Consider the following 25,272-nt stretch of genomic DNA (forward strand, 5'->3'; position numbering starts at 1 on the left):
CCAACGAATGCTCAGGACTGATCTCCTTTAGGATTAACTGATTTGATCTTGCAGTCCAAGGGACTCTCAAGAGTCTCCTCCAACACCACAGTTCAAAATCATCGATTCTTCAGCATTCAACCTTCTTTACAGCCCAACTCTCACATCCGTACACGACTACTAGGAAAACCATAGCTTTGACTAGATGGACCTTTGTTGGCAAAGGAATGTCTCGGCTTTTTAATATGTTGTCCAGGATGGTCGTAGCTTTTCTTGCAAGAAGCAAATGGCTTTTTAGTTCATGGCTACAGTCACCATCTGCAAAGATTTTGGAGCCCCCAAAAATAAAGTCTGTCTCTGTTTCCATTGTTTCCCCATCTATATCCTATGAAGTGATGGGACTGGATGCCATGATCTTGGTTTTCTGAATGTTGAGTTTTAAGCCAACTTTTCCACTCTCCTCTTTCACCTTCATCAAGAGGTTCTTCAGTTCTTCACTTTCTGCCATAAGGCTGGTGTCATCTGCATATTTGAGTTGATATTTCTCCTGGCAATCTTGATTCCAGCTTGTGCTTCTTCCAGCCCAGCATTTTGCAGGACGTACTCTGCATATAAGTTAAATAAGCAGGGTGATAATATACAGCCTCACATACTCCTTTCCCAATTTGGAACCAGTCTGTTGTTCCATGTCCAGTTCTAACTGTTGCTTCTTGACTTGCATACAGATTTCTCAGGAGGCAGGTAAGGTGGTCTGGTATTCTCATCTCTTGAAGAATTTTCCACAGTTTGTTGTGATCCACAGAGTCAATGGCTTTGGCGTAGTCAATAAAACAGAAGTAGATGTTTTTCTGGAACTCTCTGCTTTCTCAATCATCCAACAGATGTTGGCAATTTGATCTCCGGTTCCTCTGCCTTTTCTAAAACCAGCTTGAACATCTGGAAGTTCATGGTTTACATACTGTTGAAGCCTGGCTTGGAGGATTTTGAGCATTACTTTGCTAATATGTGAGATGAGTGCAATTGTGTGGTAGTTTGAACATTCTTTGGCATTGCCTTTCCTTGGGATTGGAATGAAAACTGACATTTCCCAGTCTTGTGGTCACTGCTGAGTTTTCCAAATTTGCTGGCATATTGAGGGCAGCACTTTCACAGCATCATCTTTCAGGATTTCAAATAGCTCAACTGGAATTCCATCACCTCCTCTTGTTTTGTTCATAATGATGCTTCCTAAGGCCCACCTGACTTCACATTCCAGGATGTCTGGCTCTAGGTGAGTGATCACACCATTGTGATTATCTTAGTCGTGAAGATTTTTTTGGTACAGTTCTTCTGTGTATTCTTGCCACCTCTTCTTAATATCTTCTGCTTCTGTTAGGTCCATACCATTTCTGTCCTTTATTGAGCCCATCTCTGCATGAAATGTTTCCTTGGTATCTCTAATTTTCTTGAAGAGATCTCTAGTCTTTCTCATTCTGTTCTTTTCCTCTATTTCTTTCACTGATCACTGAGGAAGGCTTTCTTATTTCTCCTTGCTATTCTTTGGAACTCTGCATTCGAATGGGTATGTCTTTCCTTTTCTCTCTTGCCTTTAGCTTCTCTTCTTTTCTCAGCTATTTTTAAGGCCTCCTCAGACAATCATTTTGTCTTTTTGCATTTCTTCTTCTTGGGGATGGTTTTGATAACTGCCTCCTGTACAATGTCATGAACCTCCATCCATAGTTCTTCAGGCAGTCTATCAGATCTAATCCCTTGGAACTATTTGTCAATAAAGAGCTAGACCTTAAAAAATGATATTAGTAAATATAGAATTGCAAGTAAATATAAGTGTTCAAAGAAAACTGCCGAGAGCTATGAGTGAAGAGCAAGGATGCTTTAACACTCATTTAGACACTAGTTTGGAAAACTTCCCTAGGGGGCTTTTTGCTCTCTCTTGTGACAAGCAGAAACATTTTCATTCAATTAAAAATTATTTATTGAAAGTCAAGTGATGAGTTAGATGTTGAAGATACAAAAAGTAAAACAACATTGTCATGTTCCATACTCTCTCCCTCAGTGATCTCTCCCAGTCCCGAGGCATTGAATACCGTCTATAAACTGATGACTCTCCAAAGTATGTTTCTACCTGGGATCTCTTCAGTTGCCTTTGCAGCATTTGAAACTGGATTTTCAATAGAGAGCTTTCTTCCCCAACCTACTTATCCCTCAGTCTCTCCATCTCAGTCAATGGTAATACCATCTATCCTTTTGCTCTGACCAAAACACTTGTAGTAATCCTTTCCCTCCTCACAACCTATATCCAATCCATCAATATTGTCTGTCATCCTTGCATTCAAAATCCTTACAGAATCCATCCACCTTTCACTACCCCCAATACAAATACCCTGACCCACATCACCATTATTGATGGCTTGGAATATTACAAGGCCTCCTAATTGGTCTTCCACTTTCTGTTTGTGCCTTACATGACCCCATGTGAGCTAACCTCACAAAAGTGGGGTCTGGCTGTTCACCACTCAAAAGCCAAAAAAGAGGCAAGGCTGCTGGAAAGGAAAGTTCGCTTTATTTTGGATGCAACAACCAGGGGAGAGGGTAGATCCCTGTCCAAAGGCTGACCCCCCACACTGACAGTCAGTGGGTAAGAGGTTTTATAGGCTGAGGGAGAAGGGCTATGTGCAGAAAGAGCACAGTCAGCTCTGATAATCATCTGGAAATTGGTCATGTGATGGTCTGACCTGCATCATCTTGTTTTAAGTACAGGTAGTCTTCAGTTTCAGGGTTAGTCTATCCCCATTTCCTTGAGGCCAATTCTGAAATGTTGGCAGCTTATATCATAGCTCTAATCTGGTCATCATGCATTAACTTCTCCCACTTGATGGTTGTTTCAGCATCTATAAGAGAGCGCTCAGAATATTATCTGTAGCCTTGAGAAAGAACTAAAGATCCTTGCCTATGCTTACTACCAAACTATTATTGTTTAGTCTTGTTGGACTATTTTCCTTTGTTTCTGCATTCTTTCACTTCTCTGTGTAAACTTATTCTTTGGCTAAAGTGTTTCCACAGATGAAAGGCAGGCGGAGGACATAGAGAAGGACCGTAGTGCTCTGTTCTGTTTCACAGTCACCTCCTTGACTTCATCTACTTCATCTCTGCCCTTTGTTTCCCTCTTTGTTCATGCTCTCAAGTCATACCAGCTTCCTTCCTGTTATTCAGACATCAAGCATCTTCTTGTGTCAGGACCTGCACACCTGTCTGTATTACAAATATCTTAATACTCACTCACCTCTTTCAGGTCTACTCAAATGTCACCTACTCAGGAAACTGCTCCTGGGGCTCCTGTCTAAAATTTCAACTCCCCTTTCCCTAACAGTTTTAATTCCCATTCCTTGATTTATTTTTCTCAAATATACCTATATTTTATCTTTTAAATTTTGGTTATCATCAGTCTCCCCTGGGTTACAGATGATCTTCATGGAGCCTAAGCATTTTTGGTCTCATGAAACTCTTGTTGCACCAAAAATATGAAAAATGGACTCTATTTATAAACACAAATATAATCCAGGCTCAATTCATTTTTTTATATTCTTTTACTTCTGATTTTAAAATAAGTTAAAATGAACAGTTTTGTGAGATTAAGGCAGCCAGAGAAGACCTCTCAGATGAGGTCCCATTTGATCTGAGACTTGAATGAAGTGAACAAATGAGCCACTAGTCTAAAACAGTGAGAAACACTAGAACTTTAGCAGAAGTTGGGAGCTACGAGTGAGTGCAAAATCAAACCAGCCAGGGACTCTGTGTTACTTGAGATAGCATTTAAACATATACTAGTACTAACAGACGGAGAAGGCAATGGCAGGCCACTCCAGTACTCTTGCCTAGAAAATCTCATGGACGGAGGAGCCTGATAGGCTGCAGTCCATGGGGTCGCTACTAGTCAGACATGACTGAAGCGACTTAGCAGCAGCAGCAGCAGCAGCAGTACTTACAGAGGAGCAAAATGACAAACCTAGGTCCTGGATGTGGACAGGTTAACTATAGGAAGACTGAGAAAACAGAAACTAGGAGGTGGAATGAATGGGAAACCCTCAGTTACCTCCAGGCATATTTTATCAGAGCAATGTTATTTTGCTTACAATGCCTGATTCACCTTTGCCTACTGAACAGAAAGCTAGGAATTTTGCTTCCAGCAGTGAGCAGTTTATTTCTTCACCACACACTAAAAGTCTAATTGCAGTAGTGAGAAACAAATTGAGAGAGAAAGGGAGATGTTTTGGCAGCCAAACGCCATAGGGGAAAGAGGAAGTAAGTTCGAGGAAAGTGCTGCTTACAGCCCTTTACAGCTTAAAGGGATTCTTAAACAGAGATGACTCTTTTAAGAATTATCTTCCCTCATATGGTCCTCAAAAAATGGTGCAGTTATTCTGGAAAATAGTTTGTTAGTTTCTTTAAAAACTAAACATGTACTTATCATATGACCCTGAAATTGCACTCTTGGGCATTTATTCCAGAAAAATAAAAACTTAGGCCCACACAAAACCTATACACAGTTGTTCATAGCCATAACAATTAAGAAGTGGAAACAATGAAAATTTCCCTCAACAGATGAAAAATTAAATAAATTAGGACACATCCATATCATGTCATATTTATTGCTGGAATGTTAGTGCTCAGTCATGTCCGACTCTTTGTGACCCCATAGACTATAGCCTCCCAGGCTCTTCTGTCTATGGAATTCTCCAGGCAAGAATACTGGAGTGAGTTGCCATTCCCTTCTCCAGGGGATCTTCCTGACCCAGGGATAGGACCCAGATCTACTACATTGTGGGCAGATTCTTTACCATCTGAACCACCAGGGGAGCCCCATTGCTGGAATCAATTCAATTCAGTCGCTCAGTCATGTCTGACTCTTTGTAACCCCATGAATCACAGCATGCCAGGCCTCCCTATCCATCACCACCTCCTGGAGTTCACCCAAACTTATGTGCATAGAGTTGGTGATGCCATCCAGCTATCTCATCCTCTGTCGTCCCCTTTTCCTCCTGCCCCCAATCCCTCCCAGCATAAGGGTCTTTTCCAATGAGTCAACTCTTCGCATGAGGTGGCCAAAGTACTAGAGTTTCAGCCTTAGCATCAGTCCTTCCAATGAACACCCAGGAATGGTTTCCTTTAGGATGGACTGGTTTGATCTCCTTGTAGTCCAAGGGACTCTCAAGAGTCTTCTCCAGCACCACAGTTCAAAAGCATCAATTTTTCAGCGCTCAGATTTCTTCACAGTCCAACTCTCACATCCATACATGACTACTGGAAAAACTATAGCTTTGACTAAATGGACCTTTGTTGGTAAAGTAATGTCCCTGCTTTTTAATGTGCTGTCTAGATTGGTCGTAGCTTTTCTTCCAATTTGTACGATCAAATGATTACATGATCAAATGACATGGAACTACACAACAATTAAGACTGATGTCAAATTCCTGGTATTGATATTGTACTCTGATTCTGTAAGATGTAATTGTTGGGCAAAGCTGGATGAAAGGTACATGAGACTCATCTGTTTTTGCAGCTTTCTGTGAATCTATAATTATTTCAACATAAAAATCTTTTAAGACTTTTAAAATCCTACTGAAATTCTCTGGACCTAAGAAAAAATATTTTCCACTGATTTCTGATCAGAAAATTCTTCTCAGAGTTGATTTTAACAAATGTTAATTTTCAAACTGGCCTTTGTATGTGGAGAGTAAGGGGAGACCAAACAAAAGAAGCAGGGCACTGTACAGATTGGTAAGTGGCAGTTTTCATAAGTAAGGGAACTACTTTGGGGGCTTATTTTTGGCATACACAAGACAAATAAATCTCTGCTCTTGCCCCCAGATTCATAAAAAATTTTATAGAGGCCTTAACTGGGCTCAGTCACATACAGAGTCTAGATGGTCCCAACAACACCTCACTCATGTCCTTGGAGTAACTCCCGCTGTGGGAATGTGGGAAAGAGTGTGCATTGCAAGGATGGTGGAGGGGGTGAGTAGCCTCTGAATGCCCCAGTCCAGTTCAAGGGGCAACTGGGCATCACATCCTTTTGATTACCTCCTCCAACAAAACATAAACAATAAAACATAGTGTTGTCGAATTTTAACTATGCTCGAGGGTAGCATAGATTTCAGTCAGACATAATCTCTAAAATATACGTTTCCCACAGTCATACATTATTATCCATGGTTTGAGGTTGTTTGACATTTGATTGTATTTAAAGGACTCTGATTTCTGGTTCCTCTGCCTTTTCTAAAACCAGCTTGAACATCTGGAAGTTCACGGTTCACGTATTGCTGAAGCCCGGATTGGAGAATTTTGAGCATTACTTTACTAGCATGTGAGATGAGTGCAATTGTGTGGTAGTTTGAGCATTCTTTGGCATTGCCTTTCTTTGAGATTGGAATGAAAACTGACCTTTTCCAGTCCTGTGGCTACTGCTGAATTTTCCAAATTTGCTAGCATATTGAGTGCAGCACTTTCATAGCATCATCCTTCAGGATTTAAAATAGCTCAACTGGGATTCCATCACCTCCACTAGCTTTGTTCGTAGTAATGCTTCCTAAGGCCTGCTTGACTTCACATTCCAGGATGTCTGGCTCTAGGTGAGTGACCAAACAATAGTGATTATCTGGGTCATGATCTTTTTCGTACAGTTCTTCTGTGTATTCTTGCCACCTCTTCTTAATATCTTCTGCTTCTGTTAGGTCCAGACCATTTCTGTCCTTTATCGAGCCTGTCTTTGCATGAAATGTTCCCTTGGTATCTCTAATTTTCTTGAAGAGATCTCTAGTCTTTCCCATTCTGTTGTTTTCCTCTATTTCTTTGCTTTGATCGCTGAAGAAGGCTTTCTTATCTCTGTTTGCTATTCTTTGGAACTCTGCATTCAGATGCTTATATCTTTCCTTATCTCCTTTGCTTTTCACTTCTCTTCTTTTCAAAGCTATTTGTAAGGCCTCCCCAGACAGCCATTTTGCTTTTTTAGCATTTCTTTTCCATGAGGATAGTCTTGATCCCTGTCTCCTGTACAGTGTCATGAACCTCAGTCCATAGTTCATCAGGCACTCTATCAGATCTAGTCCCTTAAATCTATTTCTCACTTCCACTGTATAATCATAAGGGATTTGATTTAGGTCATACCTGAATGGTTCAGTGGTTTTCCCTACTTTCTTCAATATAAGTCTGAATTTGGCAATAAGGAGTTCATGATCTGAGCCACAGTCAGCTCCTGGTCTTGTTTTTGCTGACTGTATAAAGCAAGAGAGCTCCAGAAAAACATCTGTTTCTGTTTTATTGACTGTGCCAAAGCCTTTGACTGTCTGGATCACAATAAACAGTGGAAAATTCTGAAAGAGATGGAAATACCAGACCACCTGAGCTGCCTCTTGAGAAACCTATATGCAGGTCAGGAAGCAACAGTTAGAACCGGGACATGGAACAACAGACTGGTTCCAAATAGGAAACGGAGTACGTCAAGGCTGTATATTGTCACCCTGCAGAGTACATCATGAGAAATGCTGGGCTGGAAGAAGCACAGCTGGAATCAAGATTGCCAGGAGAAATATCAATAACCTCAGATATGCAGATGACACCACCTTTATGGCAGACAGTGAAGAAGAACTCAAAAGCCTCTTGATGAAAATGAAAGAAGAGAGTGAAAAAGTTGGCTTAAAGCTCAACATTCAGAAAACGAAGATCATGGCATCTGGTCCCATCACTTCATGGGAAATAGATGGGGAAACAGTGGAAACAGTGTTAGACTTTATTTTTTGGGGCTCCAACATCACGGCAGATGGTGATTGCAGCCATGAAATTAAAAGATGCTTACTCCTTGGAAGGAAAGTTATGACCAACCTAGATAGCATATTCAAAAGCAGAGACATTACTTTGCCAATAAAGGCCCATCTAGTCAAGGCTATGGTTTTTCCAGTAGCCATGTATGAATGTGAGAGTTGGACTGTGAAGAAAGCTGAGCACCAAAGAATTGATCCTTTTGAACTGTGGTGCTGAAGAAGACTCTTGAGAGTCCCTTGGACTGCAAGGAGATCCAACCAGTCCATCCTAAAGGAGATCAACCCTTGGTGTTCTTTGGAAGGAATGATGCTAAAGCTGAAACTCTGGTACTTTGGCCACCTCATGCGAAGAGTGGACTCATTGAAAAAGACTCTGATGCTGGGAGGGATTAGGGGCAGGAGGAAACGGGGACGACAGAGGATGAGACGGCAGGATGGCATCACTGACTCGATAGACGTGAGCCTGAGTGAACTCTGGGAGTTGGTGATGGACAGGGAGGCCTGGCGTGCTGCAATTCATGGGCTCGCAAAGAGCCAGACACGATTGAGCGACTGAACTGATCTTAAAGGACTGATACCAGGAAAAAGGAGAAGGGGGCAGCAGAGGATGAGATGGTTAAATAGCACCACAGGACCAGTGGACATGAATTTGAGCAAACTCTAGGAAGCAGTGGAGGACAGAGGAGCCTCCATTCGTCCACTCGTAGTGCAGTCCACAGGGTCACAGAATAGGACACGGCTTAGCAACTGAAAACCAACAAAAAGTATTGTTTGATTGGACTAGTTCTCCACTTTTGAAGCCATGTTCATGATACCCAACTCAAATGTCAGTGTTTCCATCAAGCTGGCCCTGATCTCCCTCCCCACACTTTGCTCATTAGAATAGATTGGTTTTCTTTCTTTTATTATTATTATTATTATTATTATTATTATTTAACTTTACAATACTGTATTGGTTTTGCCATACATCAACATGAATCCACCATGGGGGTACATAAGTTCCCACTCCTGAAGCCCCCTCCCACCTCCCTCCCCCTACCTTCCCTCTGGGTCATCCCAGTGCACCAACCCCAAGCATCCTGTATCCTGCATCGATCCTAAACTGGTGATTTGTTTCTTATATGATATTATACATGTTTCAATGCCATTCTCCCAAATCATCCCACCCTCTCCCTCTCCCACAGAGTCAAAAAGTCTGTTCTGTATGTCTGCATCTCTTTTGCTGTCTCTCATACAAGGTTAGCATTACCATCTGCCTAAATTCCATATATACTGTACTGGTGTTTTTCTTTCTGGCTTATTCACTCTGTATAATCGGCTCCAGTTTCATCCACCTCATTAGAACTGATTCAAATGTATTCTTTTTGATGGCTGAGTAATACTCCATTGTGTATATATACCACAGCTTTCTTATCCATTCATCTGCTGATGGACATCTAGGTTGCTTCCATGTCCTGGCTATTATAAACAGTGATGTGATGAACATTGGGGTACACGTGTCTCTTTCAATTCTAGTTTCCTTGGTGTGTATGCCCAGAAGTGGGATTGCTGGGTCATAAGGCAGTTCTATTTGCAGTTTTTTAAGGAATCTCCACACTGTTCTCCATAGTGGCTGTACTAGTTTGCATTCCCACCAAAAGTGTAAGAGGGTTGCCTTTTCTCCACACCCTCTCCAGAATTTATTGCATGTAGACTTTTGGATCACAGACATTCTGACTAGTGTGAAATTGTACCTCATTGTGGTCTTGATTTGCATTTCTCTGATGCGTGATGTTAAGCATCTTTTCATGTGTTTGTTAGCCATCTGTATGTCTTCTTTGGAGAAATGTCTATTTAGTTCTTTGGCCCATTTTTTGATTGGGTCGTTTATTTTTCTGGAATTGAGCTGCAGAAGTTGCTTATATATCTTTGAGATTAGTTGTTTGTCAGTTGCTTCATTTGCTATTATTTTCTCCCATTCCGAAGGCTGTCTTTTCACCTTGCTTATAGTTTCCTTTGTTGTGCAAAAGCTTTTAAGTTTAATTAGGTCCCATTTGTTTATTTTTGCTTTTATTTCCAATATTCTGGGAGGTGGGTCATAGAGGATCCTGCTGTGATTTATGTCTGAGAGTGTTTTGCCTATGTTCGCCTCTAGGAGTTTTATAGTTTCTAGTCTTATGTTTAGATCTTTAATCCATTTTGAGTTTATTTTTGTGTACGGTGTTAGAAAGTGTTCTAGTTTCATTCTTTTACAAGTGGTTGTCCAGTTTTCCCAGCACCACTTGTTAAAGAGACTGTCTTTAATCCATTGTGTATTCTTGCCTCCTTTGTCGAAGATAAGGTGTCCATAGGTATGTGGATTTATCTCTGGCTTTCTATTTTGTTCCATTGATCTATGTTTCTGTCTTTATGCCAGTACCATACTGTCTTGATGACTGTGGCTTTGTAGTAGAGCCTGAAGTCAGGCAGGTTGATTCCTCCAGTTCCATTCTTCTTTCACAAGACTGCTTTGGCTATTCGAGGTTTTTTGTATTTCCATACAAATTGTGAAATTATTTGTTCTAGCTCTGTGAAAAATACCGCTGGTAGCTTGATAGGGATTGCATTGAATCTGTAGATTGCTTTGGGTAGTATACTCATTTTCACTATATTGATTCTTCCAATCCATGAACATGGTATATTTCTCCATCTATTAGTGTCCTCTTTGATTTCTTTCACCAGTGTTTTATAGTTTTCTCTGTATAGGTCTTTAGTTTCTTTAGGTAGACATATTCCCAAGTATTTTATTCTTTTTGTTGCAATGGTAAATGGAATTGTTTTGTTAATTTCTTTTTCTACTTTCTCATTATTAGTGTATAGGAATGCAAGGGATTTCTGTGTGTTGATTTTATATCCTGCAACTTTACTATATTCATCGATTAGCTCTAGTAATTTTCTGGTGGAGTCTTTAGGGTTTTCTATGTAGAGGATCATGTCATCTGCAAACAGTGAGAGATTTACTTCTTCTTTTCCAGTTTGGATTCCTTTTATTTCTTTTTCTGCTCTGATTGCTGTGGCCAAAACTTCCAGAACTATGTTGAATAGTAGTGGTGAAAGTGGGCACCCTCGTCTTGTTCCTGACTTTAGGGGAAATGCTTTCAATTTTTCACCATTGAGGATAATATTTGCTGTGGGTTTGTTATATATAGCTTTTATTATGTTGAGGTATGTTCCTTCTTATTCCTGCTTTCTGGAGAGTTTTTATCATAAATGGATGTTGAATTTTGTCAAAGGCCTTCTCTGTATCTATTAAGATACTCATATGGCTTTTATTTTTCAATTTGTTAATGTGGTGAATTACATTGATTGATTTGTGGATATTGAAGAATCCTTGCATCCCTGGGATAAAGCCCACTTGGTCATGGTGTATGACCTTTTTAATGTGTTGTTGGATTCTGATTGCTAGAATTTTGTTGAGGATTTTTGCATCTATGTTCATCAGTGATATTGGCCTGTAGTTTTCTTTTTATGTGGCATCTTTGTCAGGTTTTGGTATTAGGGTGATGGTGGCCTCATAAAATGAGTTTGGAAGTTTACCTTCCTCTGCAATTTTCTGGACGAGTTTGAGTAGGATCAGTGTTAGCTCTTCTCTAAATGTTTGGTAGAATTCAGCTGTGAAGCCATCTGGACCTGGGCTTTTGTTTGCTGGAAGATTTCTGATTACAGTTTCAATTTCTGCACTTGTGATGGGTCTGTTAAAATTTTCTATTTCTTCCTGGTTCGGTTTTGGAAAGTTGCACTTTCCTAAGAATTTGTCCATTTCTTCCACGTTGTCCATTTTATTGGCATACAATTGCTGATAACAGTCTCTTATGATCCTTTGTATTTCTGTGTTGTCTGTTGTGATCTCTCTATTTTCATTTCTAATTTTATTGATTTGATTTTTCTCCCTTTGTTTCTTGATGAGTCTGGCTAATGGTTTGTCAATTTTATTTATCCTTTCAAAGAACCAGCTTTTGGCTTTGTTGATTTTTGCTATGGTCTCTTTTGTTTCTTTTGCATTTATTTCTGCCCTAATTTTTAAGATTTCTTTCCTTCTACTAACCCTCCATTTCTTCCTTTTCTAGTTGCTTTAGGTGTAGAGTTAGATTATTTATTTGACTTTTTTCTTGTTTCCTGAGGTATGCCTGTAATGCTATGAACTTTCCCCTTAGCACTGCTTTTATAGTGTCCCACAGGTTTTGGGTTGTTGTGTTTTCATTTTCATTCATTTCTATTCATAATTTGATTTCTTTTTTGATTTCTTCTGAGATTTGTTGGTTATTCAGAAGCGTGTTGTTCAGCCTCCATATGTTGGAATTTTTAATAGTTTTTCTCCTGTAATTGAGATCTAATCTTAATGCATTATGGTCAGAAAAGATGCTTGGAATGATTTCAATTGTTTTGAATTTATCAAGGCTAGATTTATGGCCCAGGATGTGATCTATCCTGGAGAAGGTTCTGTGAGCACTTGAGGAAAAGGTGAAATTCATTCTTTTGGGGTGAAATGTCCTATAGTTATCAATTAGGTCTAACTGGTCTATTGTATCATTTAAAGTTTGTGTTTCTTTGTTAATTTTCTCTTTAGTTGATCTAGCCATAGATGTGAGTGGGGCATTAAAGTCTCCCACTATTATTGTGTTATTATTCATTTCCCCTTTCATACTTGTTAGCATTTGTCTTACATATTGTGGTGCTCCTATGTTGGGTGCATATATATTTATAATTGTTATATCTTCTTCTTAGATTGATCCTTTGATTATTACGTAGTGTCCTTCTTTGTCTCTTTTTACAGCCTTAGTTTTAAAGTCTATTTTATCTGATATGAGTATTGCTATTCCTGCTTTCTTTTGGTCTCTACTTGCATGGAATATCTTTTTCCATCCCTTCACTTTCAGTCTGCATGTGTCCCTTGTTTTGAGGTGGGTCTCTTGTAGACAACATATATAGGGATCTTGTTTTTGTATCCATTCAGCTAGTCTTTATCTTTTGGTTCGGGCATTCAATCCATTTACATTTAAGGTAATTATTGCTAAGTATGGTCCCGTTGCCATTTCCTTTACTGTTTTGGGTTTGGGTTTATACACTTTTTTGTATTTCCTGTCTAGAGAATATCCTTTAGGATTTGTTGGAGAGTTGGTTTGGTGGTACTGAATTCTCTCAGTTTTTGTTTGTCTGTAAAGCTTTTTATTTCTCCTTCATATTTGAATGAGATCCTTGCTAGGTTCAGTAATCTGGGCTGTAGATTATTTTCTTTCATCACTTTAAGTGTGTCTTGCCATTCCCTCCTGGCCTGAAGAGTTTCTATTGAAAGATCAGTTGTTATCCTTATGGGAATCCCCTTGTGTGTTATTTGTTGTTTTTCCCTTGCTGCTTTTAATATTTGTTCTTTGTGTTTGATCTTTGTTAATTTGATTACTATGTGTCTTGGGGTGTTTCACCTTGGGTTTATCCTGTTTGGGACTCTCTGGGTTTCTTGGACTTGGGTGATTATTTCCTTCCCCATTTTAGGGAAGTTTTCAACTATTTTCTCCTCAAGTATTTTCTCATAGTCTTTCTTTTGGTCTTCTTCTTCTGGGATTCCTATAATTCGAATGTTGGAGCATTTCATATTGTCCTGGAGGTCTCTGAGATTGTCCTCATTTCTTTTCATTTGTTTTTCTTTTTTCCTCTCTGCTTCATTTATTTCTACCATTCTATCTTCTATTTCACTAATCCTATCTTCTGCCTCCGTTATTCTACTATTTGTTGCCTCCAGAGTGTTTCTGATCTCATTTATTGCATTATTCATTATATATTGACTCTTTCTTATTTCTTCTAGGTCCTCATTAAACCTTTCTTGCATCTTCTCAATCCTTGTCTCCAGGCTATTTATCTGTGATTCCATTTTGATTTCAAGATTTTGGATCATTTTCACTACCATTATTCGGAATTCTTTGTCTGGTAGATTCCCTATCTCTTCCTCTTTTGTTTGGTTTGGTGGGCATTTATCCTGATCCTTTATCTGCTGGGTATTCCTCTGTCTCTTCATCCTGTTTATATTGCTGCGTTTGGGGTGGCCTTTCTGTATTCTGGCAGTTTGTGGAGTTCTCTTTATTGTGGAGTTTCCTCACTGTGGGTGGGTTTGTATCAGTGGCTTGTCAAGGTTTCTTGGTTAGGGAAGCTTGTGTCGGCGTTCTGGTGGATGGAGCTGGATTTTTTCCCTCTGGAGTGCAATGACGTGTCCAGTAATGAGTTATGAGATGTCAATGGTTTTGGAGTAATTTTGAGTTGCCTGTATATTGAAGCTCAGGGGTGTGCTTCTGTGTTGCTGGAGAATTTGCGTGGTATGTCTTTCTCTGGAACTTGTTGGTCCTTGGGTGATGCTTGGTTTCAGTGTAGGTACGGAGGTGTTTGATGAGCTCCTATCAATTAATGTTTCCTGGAGTCAGGAGTTCTCTGATGTTCTCAGGATTTGGACTTAAGCCTCCTGCTTCTGGTTTTCAGTTTTATTTTTACGGTTGTCTCAAGACTTCCCCTTCTATATCACACTGTTGATAAAACATCTAGGTTAAAGATGAAAAGTTTCTCCACATTGAGGGACACCCAGAGAGGTTCACAGAGTTACATGGAGAAGAGAAGAGGGAGGGGGGAGTTGGAGGTGACCTGGATGAGATGAGGTGGAATCAAAAGAGGAGTGAGCGAGCTAGACAGTAATCACTTCCTTATGTGCGCTCCACAGTCTGGACCACTCAGAGATGTTCACGGAATTACACAGAGAGGAGGAGAGGGAGGAAGGAGACAAAGGTGGTCCAGAGTATAAAAGAGGGGAATGAAAAGGAGAGAGACAGATCCAGCCAGTAGTCAGTTCCCTAAGAGTTCTCCACCATCTGGAATACACAGAGATTCACAGAGAGAATAGAGAAGAAAAGGGGGAGGGAGGAGACAGGGGTGATCTAGTGGAGAAAAAGGAGAGTCCAAAGGAGGAGAGAGCAGTCAGGCCAGTAATCTCACTCTCAAGTATAAGTGGGTACTGAAGATTGGGTTTTTGAAGGTACAAAATTGATAACAAATACCAAATAGCAAAGATTAAAAATCTAGAGTAGAGGTTGGATTTTCAAAATACAATATTAAAAAGTAGAAGAAGAAAAAAAAAAAGAAAAAACAAAGTCACAAGAATTATTTAAAAAAAATAAAAAAATAAAAAATATATATATGAAGTTTGCTTTAAAAATAGGGTCTTTTGGTGGGGGGGGGAAGTAATAGTAAGTTATAAAAATGAAAACTAAAGGAGAAATAGAGGACTTAAAAATTAAAAAGTGTTAAAAAAAGAAGAAGAAAAAGAAAAGAAGAAAAAACAAACATCAAAGAAAGGAATGATCATAAAAATGGTAAAGATATATCTAGGACTTTCTCTGTTGTTGTTGTGGGCAGTGTGCGGTCAGTTCATTTTCGGATAGTTCCTTGGTCCAGCTTATATTTCTCAAGATCTATAGGCCCCTTCCTATGTAGTGGGTACTAACGACAGGATTTTAATCTATTGCACCTGTCACTTCCAAGGCGGTTCCCTCTGTTTTAGCTTCTTCTATTTGCTGGTCTCTTCAGTGTCTGATTTCCACCCTGACACAAGGGGGGTGGTGGAGAACAGTTGAGGAGGGAGGGGTGCTGCAAACAATTAACACTGGTTTGTGCTCGCAGTGTCCCAGCCATGCTGGGCCTGCCCCCGCTCACAGCGCACACAGCTCAGGCTCTAGGTTGCTCCACTGGGAACTGTCTGAGGCCGGCCCTGGGCTGCATGCACCTCCCAGGTCTAAGCTGCTCAGGCTCAGGCACTCAGGTAGTCTCCAGAGGCACAGACTGGTTGGACCTGCGTTTTGTGCCCTTCCCATGTCCAAGTACCTCAGGTGTTTGGTGAGCGCGGTCGCTGAGACTTATCGCCTCTCCCGTCCCTGCTACTCACTTTTCTGGGTGTACAGCTGGCATACTTTCTCAGGCAGATAATGATGTCCAGAACCCCAGAAATCTTAGTTAGCAAAGAAGCCTGTTTGCAGTTTCATAGGTAATGTCTTTCTGCGGCTGCGATTGCCCACTTCCAGCCCTTCCGACTCTGGCTGCCTGTCACTGGATGGGGGTGGTCTGCAGCCGGCTAATTCTGTTCCGTCCTTTGTTCTGTATGCAGTTTCGGTGGTGTCTTATGTTAGAGCTTTTCACGTGGTAGCTATACCACAGCCTGGTTTGCTAGCCCAAGTTAGCTTGCTCTGGTTACACTCAGGGCATTCGGGACATTTGGGCCCGATCCTTGTAAAGCAATGCAGCCCGTGCCTCCCTGCCCAGCCCCCACTTGCTAGTGGCAGATGCAGGCATCTGCGCTGCTCCTCCACTGGGGGAGTTACTGTTGGGCTCATACTCTGTGGGTTTTAATTATTTATTTATTTTTCCTCCCTGTTATGTTGCCCTCTGTGCTTCCAAGGCTCACCCAGACTTGGCAGTGAGAGTGTTTCCTGGTGTTTGGAAACTTCTCTCTTTTTAAGACTCCCTTCCCGGGACTAAGCTCCCTCACTACCTCTTTAGTCTCTATTTTTTGTCTTTTATATTTTTTCCTACCTGTTTTCGAAGACAATGAGCTGCTTTTCTGGGTGCCTGATGTCCTCTGCCTGCATTCAGAAGTTGTTTTGTGGAATTTGCTCAGCATTGAAATGTTCTTTTGATGAATTTGTGAGGGAGAAAGTGGTCTCCCCATCCTATTCCTCTGCCATCTTAGGACCACCCCCCCACACCCTTGGTTTTCTTTCTTATGTCTGCAAAGTGTGACTCTCAGCCCACAGCTTATAGGATCTGATAACATCTGTGCTTCCTGATAGCAATAGCCCAGTCTCAGAGTATCTACCGTAGTTCTTATCATAAAATAAGTAGTAAAGAAATCTTGGTTGAATTTAATTTATACAAATTATATAATAAATGTCTCCTGTTTAAAATTCAGTATCTACTATTTGAAGAATTCTCAATTGGCAAACTTAGGAAAGAAAATGAACCTTGCATTTCTAAGTTGCAAGCAGGGAAGCTGTATTTAAGTAATTTAGTTAAAAAACTAAAACAAGCATCTCCCATGTTCTTAGGGAAACTGTAACTTGGACAAAATTTTAATTTGAATGCAGATATTCCAAACTGAAATCAGTTTGGATCATTAGCATAGTGCCTGGCACAGAGTTAGCATACCAAAAATATTACCTATTGCCTAGTTCATCAGTTTTAAAATGTGCTTTTTTTCATTTAAACCTGTAGAATCAGGTTGCAACCAGAAATCCATGGTATCTTACAATCTCTGCCAGACAGTAGCAGTCCTGATGTAGGTATCTAAAAGCTTTCCTAGGTACCATTTGGAAAGAGCAAGAAGGCACCAACAGCAAAGTGCCTTAAGTTTAATGAAATACAGATATTTTAATTGTGCATGGTTACATCCTGGACTAGTGCCTAGCACCTGGCAGGTGTGAATATGTGTTGAATAAAACTCATAGGATAATCTTTGGAAATTTGGGTAGATTTTAAAATACCTTATAAATTGGAAATGTGTGTATAAGAAATCCCTTCATTTAGTAATGTCTGTGCAGGTGAGTGGGCTTCCCAGGTGGCCCTGTTGCAGGAAGGGGGACCCCTTCCAGGGCCCAAAACTGGGCTCTGATCTAACACTCAGAAATGAATTGTCCAAGGATACACATTTGCTGACAAAGCAGGAGATTTTATTGGGAAAGGGCACCAGGTGGACAGTAGTAGGGTAAGGGAATCCAATAGAACAGGTCTGCTGTGACTCACAGTCTCCAGTTTTATGGTGATGGGATTTGTATTTATCCAATCATTTTGACTCAGAGTTCCAAAGAATAGCAAGAAGAGATAAGAAAGCCTTCTTCAGTGATCAGTGCAAAGAAATAGAGGAAAACAATAGAATGGGAAAGACTAGGAGATCTTCTCAAGAAAATTAGAGATACCAAGGGAATATTTCATGCAAAGAAGGGCTCAATAAAGGACAGAAATGGTATGGACCTAACAAAAGCAGAAGATATTAAGAAGAGATGGCAAGAATACACAGAAGAACTGTACAAAAAAGATCTTCATGACCCAGATAATCACGATGATGTGAATACTCAGCTAGAGCCAGACATCCTGGAATGTGAAGTCAAGTGGGCCTCAGGAAGCATAACTAAGAACAAAGCTAGTGGAGGTGATGGAATTTTGGTTGAGCTATTTCAAATCCTGAAAGATGATGCTGTGAAAGTGCTGCACTCAATATGCCAGCAAATTGGGAAAACTCACCAGTGGCCACAGGACTAAAAAAGGTCAGTTTTCATTCCAATCCCCAAAAAAGGCAGTGCCAAAGAATGCTCAAACTACCACACAATTGCACTCATCTCACAGGCTAGTAAAGTAATGCTCAAAATTCTCCAAGCCAGGCTTCAGCAATACGTGAACCGTGAACTTCCAGATGTTCAAGCTGGTTTTAGAAAAGGCAGAGGAACCAGAGATCAAATTGCCAACATCCTCTGGATCATGGAAAAAGTGAGAGAGTTCCAGGAAAACATCTATTTCTGCTTTATTGACTATGCCAAAGCCTTTGACTGTGTGGATCACAATAAACTGCAGAAAATTCTGAAAGAGATGGGAATACCAGAGCACCTGATCTGCCTCTTGAGAAACCTATATGCAGGTCAGGAAGCAACAGTTAAAACTGGACATGGGACAACAGACTGGTTCCAAATAGGAAAAGGAGTACGTCAAGGCTGTATATTGTCACCCAGCTTATTTAAATTATATGCAGAGTACATCATGAGAAATCCTGAGATGGATGAAGCACAAGCTGGCATCAAGATTGCCGGGAGAAATATCAATAACCTCAGATATGCAGATGATACCACACTTATGGCAGAAAGTGAAGAACTAAAGACCCTTTGATACAAGTGAAAGAGGAGAGTACAAAAATTGGCTTAAAGATCAATATTCAGAAAACCAAGATCATGGCATCCAGTCCCATCATTTCGTGGGAAATAGATGAGAAAACAGTGGAAACAGTGCCTGACTTTTTTGGGCTCCAAAATCATGGCAGATGGTGATTGCAGCCATGAAATTAAAAGATGCTTACTCCTTGGAACAAAAGTTATGACCAATCTAGACAGCACATTAAAAAGCAGAGACATTACTTTGCCAACAAAGGTCAAAGCTATGGTTTTTCCAGTAGTCATGTATGGATGAGAGAGCTGGACTATAAAGAAAGCTGAGTGCTGAAGAATTGATGCTTTTGAACTGTGGTGTTGGAGAAGACTCTTGAGAGTCCCTTGGACTGCAAGGAGATCTACCCAGTCCACCCTAAAGAAGATCAGCCCTGAGTGTTCATTGGAAGGACTGATGCTGAAGCTGAAACTCCAATACTTTGGCCACCTGATGCAAAGAGCTGACTCATTTGAAAATACCCTGATGCTGGGAAAGATTGGAGGCAGGATGAGATGGTTGGATGGCATCACTGACTCAATGGAGATGAGTTTGGGTAAAGTCCGGGAGTTGGTGATGGACAGGGAGGCTTGGGGTGCTGTGGTCCATGGAGCTGAGAAGATTTGGACATGACTGAGTGACTGAAATGAATCTAACAGACTCTGACTCAGAGTCCTTCCTGGTGGTGCATGCTTGTTCAGCCAAGATGGGTGTCAGAAAGAAGGATTCTGGGAGGTGGTCGGATATGTGGGGGCTCCTTTTGACCTTTCCTGAACTCTTCCTGTTGGTGGTGGCTTATTAGTTTTGTGTTTGTTACTGGGACCTGCTGTTGTAAAACAACTCATGTGAATGGTTCCTATGGTACCTGGCCAGGGTGCGCAGTTTCAGTCAGTGTACTTCCCCTAACAACCACTCCCCCACCCCACCCGAAGAGACTTCAAACTCAAAATACTTCTTGGGAATTAGGGTGGAGGTCTCTTTCTTCTGTAACTTCTTCCTGCTGTGCATGGGCATAGGCCTGCCTAGCAGAGCAGAGCAGATTAGATCTCTCCCCCGATCTAAGCCAAGATATTTTTTGCCTGAAACCAGCATTCACCCTTGTAATAATGGCAATTTATTTTGCAACTGTTGGTTCCTCTCAGAGATGAAATAGACAGGGGGCAAACAGGAGACCTAACAGGATGGTCATCACGGGTCCCCAGAAACAGGAGGCAACATTTGGGGTGAGGGCTGCAGGGTCTGTGACTTCTTTTTTAATTGGTTGGTGGTTAGGCAACAGAGCTGTGCTCCAGGAATCTTGTGTTCAGTCTGAAGTTACCATTCTCCACCTGGGTGGGGGCCCAGTTCTGTAGAAGAACTCAAAGACATTGTTATGCATGTTTTTTTGAGTAGGAACCAGACCCTGTCTGGAGGCTGTACCAATCTTTGATGGTTTCTCCTCTGTTTCTGTATCCCCTCCCTTCCCTGATTAGCAATTATTTGAATCCACCCTTTGGAACTCAGGGAAGGTCAGTTCAGTTCAGTCAGTTCAGTCGTTCAGTCATGTCCGACTCTTTGCGACCCCATGAATCACAGCACGCCAGGCCTCCCTGTCCATCACCATCTCCCAGAGTTCACTCAGACTCACGTCCATCGAGTCCATGATGCCATCCAGCCATCTCATCTTCTGTCGTCCCCTTCTCCTCCTGCCCTCAATCCCTCCCAGCATCAGAGTCTTTTCCAATGAGTCAACTCTTCGCATGAGGTGGCCAAAATACTGGAGCTTCAGCTTTAGCATCATTCCTTCCAAAGAAATCCCAGGGCTGATCTCCTTCAGAATGGACTGGTTGGATCTCCTTGCAGTCCAAGGGACTCTCGAGAGTCTTCTCCAACACCACACTTCAAAAGCATCAATTCTTCGGTGCTCAGCCTTCTTCACAGTCCAACTCTCACATCCATACATGACCACAGGAAAAACCATGGCCTTGACTAGATGGACCTTAGTTGGCAAAGTAATGTTTCTGCTTTCAATATGCTATTTAGGTTGGTCATAACTTTTCTTCCAAGGAGTAAGCGTCTTTTAATTTCATGGCTGCAATCACCATCTGCAGTGACTTTGGAGCCCCCAAAAATAAAGTCTGACACTGTTTCCACTGTTTCCCCAATCTATTTCCCATGAAGTGATGGGACCAGATGCCATGATCTTCGTTTTCTGAATGTTGAGCTTTAAGCCAACTTTTTCACTCTCCTCTTTCACTTTCATCACGAGGCTTTTTAGCTTCTCTTCACTTTCTGCCATAAGGGTGGTGTCATCTGCATATCTGAGGTTATTGATATTTCTCCCACCAATCTTGATTCCAGCTTGTGTTTCTTCCAGTCCAGCATCTCTCATGATGTACTCTGCATATAAGTTAAATAAGTAGGTGACAATATACAGCCTTGACGTACTCCTTTTCCTTTTTGGAACCAGTCTGTTGTTCCATGTCCAGTTCGAACTGTTGCTTCCTGACCTGCATAGAGATTTCTCAAGAGGCAAGTTAGGTGGTCTGGTATTCCCATCTCTTTCAGGATTGTCCACAGTTGATTGTGATCCACAGTCAAAGGCTTTGGCATAGTCAATAAAGCAGAAATAGATGTTTTTCTGGAACTCTCTTGCTTTTTCCATGATTCAGCAGATGTTGGCAATTTGATCTCTGGTTCCTCTGCCTTTTCTAAAACCAGCTTGAACATCTGACAGAATGTGGTCCCCTGGAGAAGGGAATGGCAAGCCACTTCAGTATTCTTGCCTTGAGAACCCCATGAACAGTATGAAAAGGCAAAATGATAAGATACTGAAAGAGGAACTCCCCAGGTCAGTAGGTGCCCAATATGCTACTGGAGCTCAGTGGAGAAATAACTCCAGAAAGAATGAAGGGATGGAGCCAAAGCAAAAACAATACCCAGCTGTGGATGTGACCGGTGATAGAAGTAAGATCCAATGCTGTAAAGAGCAATATTGCATAGGAACCTGGAATGTCAGGTCCATGAATCAAGGCGAATTGGAAATGGTCAAACAAGGGATGGCAAGGGTGAACATCGACATTCTAGGAATCAGCGAACTAAAATGGACTGGAATGAGTGAATTTAACTCAGGGAAGGTCAAGGAGGCTGAATGAAGTCTACAAGCAAGAAATGCAGAACACAGAACACAGAACACAGAGTCCCTGGGACTGCAAGGAGATCCAACCAGTCCATTCTGAAGGAGACCAGCCCTGGGATTTCTTTGGAAGGAATGATGCTAAAGCTGAAACTCCAGTACTTTGGCCACCTCCTGTAAAGAGTTGACTCATTGGAAAAGACTTTGATGCTGGGAGGGATTGGGGGCAGGAGAAGAAGGGGACGACAGAGGATGAGATGGCTGGATGGCATCACTGACTTGATGGACGTGAGTCTGAGTGAACTCCGGGAGTTGGTGATGGACAGGGAGGCCTGGCGTGCTGCGATTCATGGGTTCGCAGAGTCAGACATGACTGAGCGACTGCACTGAACTGAACTATATATCTATCAGCAAGCTGTTGATTAGAGAAAGGAGATGTCTGAAAATTCAGAGTGGCACCAGACCCCTCACCCACAACATGCATTTTGAGATAACATTGGTACCAGGTGAGTCATCCCATGCCATAAAACGATTGACATGAATCTTGAAGAAAGGCAATGAAGTGACGTTGCTCAGTCGTGTCCAACTCTTTGTGACCCCATGGACTGTAGCCTACCATGCTCCTCCATCCATGGTATTTTCCAGGCAAGAGTACTGGAGTGGGTTGCCATTTCCTTCTCCAGGGGTCTTCCCGACCCAGTTATTGAACCCAAGTCTCCCACATTGTAGGCAGATGCTTTACCATCTGAGCCACCAGGGAAGTCAAAGAAATGCAGTTTTCCAAGTAAATATATAGATTCGTTAACATAGATTAGGAGAACAATGTATGAGTAAAACACATTGGTTTGTTGAGCCCTTATAGGTTTGTTCTGAGTCTTAGTTGGAACCAATTTGAAGAAAGACAGAGTCTAGGGTAAATACATAGTTCATTAACATATCTTAAGAAAAACATTTCCATAAGAAAACTGTATTGGTTAGCTCAAGGTTTGAGAAAAGTTCAGGTAGCGCCAAGTGTCATGGCAACACAGAATTTTAAGAGAAACCTCCCTTTAATTTTGTATAGAGAAGGGAAAAAAATCTTACACTGAAAACGTCTGACACTTACAGCCTGTTTTCTCCGTTTGGAGACTCCTAGCCTTGCTGCCTGTTACCCTCTCAATCACACAAAGTCATTATATGGTATTTTGCAAATATGTGCTTTGGAAGGGCAAATACCTAGGTGTTACTTCAGAGTGGTCTTTGTTGCCCTTCTCAACACAGTTGATCTTGACCTATTTCCTACTTTCTTGATGGAAAATGTATTCCCCACATTATTCATTACCAAAAGCAGTGCAGGTTACTTCAACTTAAAAAGCAATGTGAGTTTCTCGGTCTCAGTAATGAAATAGACATGACTCAAGTGAGATTTTAAAAGAATCATAATTTAATAAAGGAATGAATATATCAAAGTGTTCCCCCCCGACCCCGCCTCAAACCCAGTGGTGTGTATTCCCCAGTTTCCCTGATACCACAGCAGTGAGCAGTGGAAGTGCCAAGTCTTATCTCCTGGACCTCCAGAGAATTCCCTCATTTAAGGCTTGTTAGAAGTGAGACAGAGAATTTTCTTTTTCATTTTCCAAAATGCAGGAGAATTGAGAAATCAAAATATAAACATGCAGAAAAATATCTTCCTCTGTAATTCAGCTCTTCTATTGGACTAATGTCATTAACCACCATCCCTTTACCCAGGCATTTAATCTTTTTCCCACCCTACAAGTCTAGTCAGCCTCTAGATTCTGGACATTCTGCCTGTGCAGTATCGCAGTCTTCTGAGCCACAGGAGACACAAATTTGACCCCTGGGTTGGGAAGATCCCCGGGAGAAGGGCATGGCAACCCACTCCAGTCTTCTTGCCTGGAGAATCCCAAGGACAGAGGAGCATGGTGGGCTACAGTCCATCATGTCGCAGAGTCAGACACAACTGAAGCAACTCAGCACGCCAGTTCAAATTCTGGCTTTCCTTATCTGGCCCCAGTTATAACTGCCTTCAAGATCATTTCCTCTGTTCCGTGTTCTGAGGCATTCCCTGCCGATGCAAACTAATTACCAATGCTACACTCAAAAACCTTCAGAAGCTCGTCCTTGCCACATTGATGGCTAGCAGTCATCTCAAATTCGGTATGCCCCAAAATGCAGCCTTAATCTCCTCCAAACTCTCATTTCGTATATTCTTTCCATCTCAGTCAGTAGCGTGCATTACAAAATCAACATGTTTCGCTGGCAGCTCCTGATTTATGTTGCAAAACTCACTCCTCCTATAGTTTTCCCCGTCATTCTAGTTAATCAGGGCAAAAACCTTCAAGTCTTTTTTTTTTTAATTCCTCTTATTCCCATACTTTGGAGAAGGCAATGGCACGCCACTCCAGTACTCTTGCCTGGAAAAGCCCATGGATGTGTTAGGGGAAGCACACTGATTGAAACCGCCCACTCTGGCCAGGCACCATAATAACCATTTGCATGAGTTGTTTTATGACAGGAGATCCTGATAAGGAATACAGAATAAGCCACCACCAACAGGAAGAGTTCAGGAAAGGTCCAAAGGAGACACCACGTGTCCATCCACTTCCCAGAATCCCTCTCGCTATCATCCTTCTTGGCTGAATGATGCATGCACCACCAGGAAAGACTCTGAATTAGAATGATTGGCCAAAGACCACCCGGAAACTAATCCCATCACCATAAAACCCGAGACTGCGAGCCACGTGGCAGAGCAGTTCTCCTGGGTTCCCTTACCCTACTGCTCTCCACCTGGGTGCCCTTTCTCAATAAAATCTCTTGCTTTGTCAGCACATGCATCTCCTTGGATAATTCATTTCTGAGCATTAGACAAGAGCCCAGTTTTGGGCCCTGGAAGGAGTCCCACTTCCTGCAACAGATGGAGGAGCCTGGTGGGCTGCAGTCCATGGGGTCACTAAGAGTCGGACACGACTGAGCGACTTCATGTTCACTTTTCACTTTCATGCATTGGAGAAGGAAATGGCAACCCATTCCAGTGTTCTTGCCTGGAGAATCCCAGGGATGGAGGAGCCTGGTGGGCTGCTGTCTATGGGGTCGCATAGAGTCAGACATGACTGAAGCAACTTAGCAGCAGCATTCCCATACTTAAGAGATATGTATTCCCATACTTTAGAGACATGGGTTCGGTCTCTGGGTTGGGAAGATCCCCTGGAGGAGGGCATGGCAACCCACTCCAGTATTCTTGTGTGGAGAATCCCATGGACAGAGGAGCCTGGCGCACTATAGTCCATAGGGTCGCAAAGAGTCGAACATAACTGAAGCAACTTAGCATGCACGCATTCCCATACTTAGCATCCAGTCCTTCAGGAAAAAAAAAAAATCTGTCATGTGTAGTATCAAAGTATGTATCCAGCT

Source organism: Capra hircus, chromosome 6 (genome assembly GCF_001704415.2).
Source record: "Capra hircus breed San Clemente chromosome 6, ASM170441v1, whole genome shotgun sequence".
NCBI lineage: Eukaryota > Metazoa > Chordata > Mammalia > Artiodactyla > Bovidae > Capra > Capra hircus.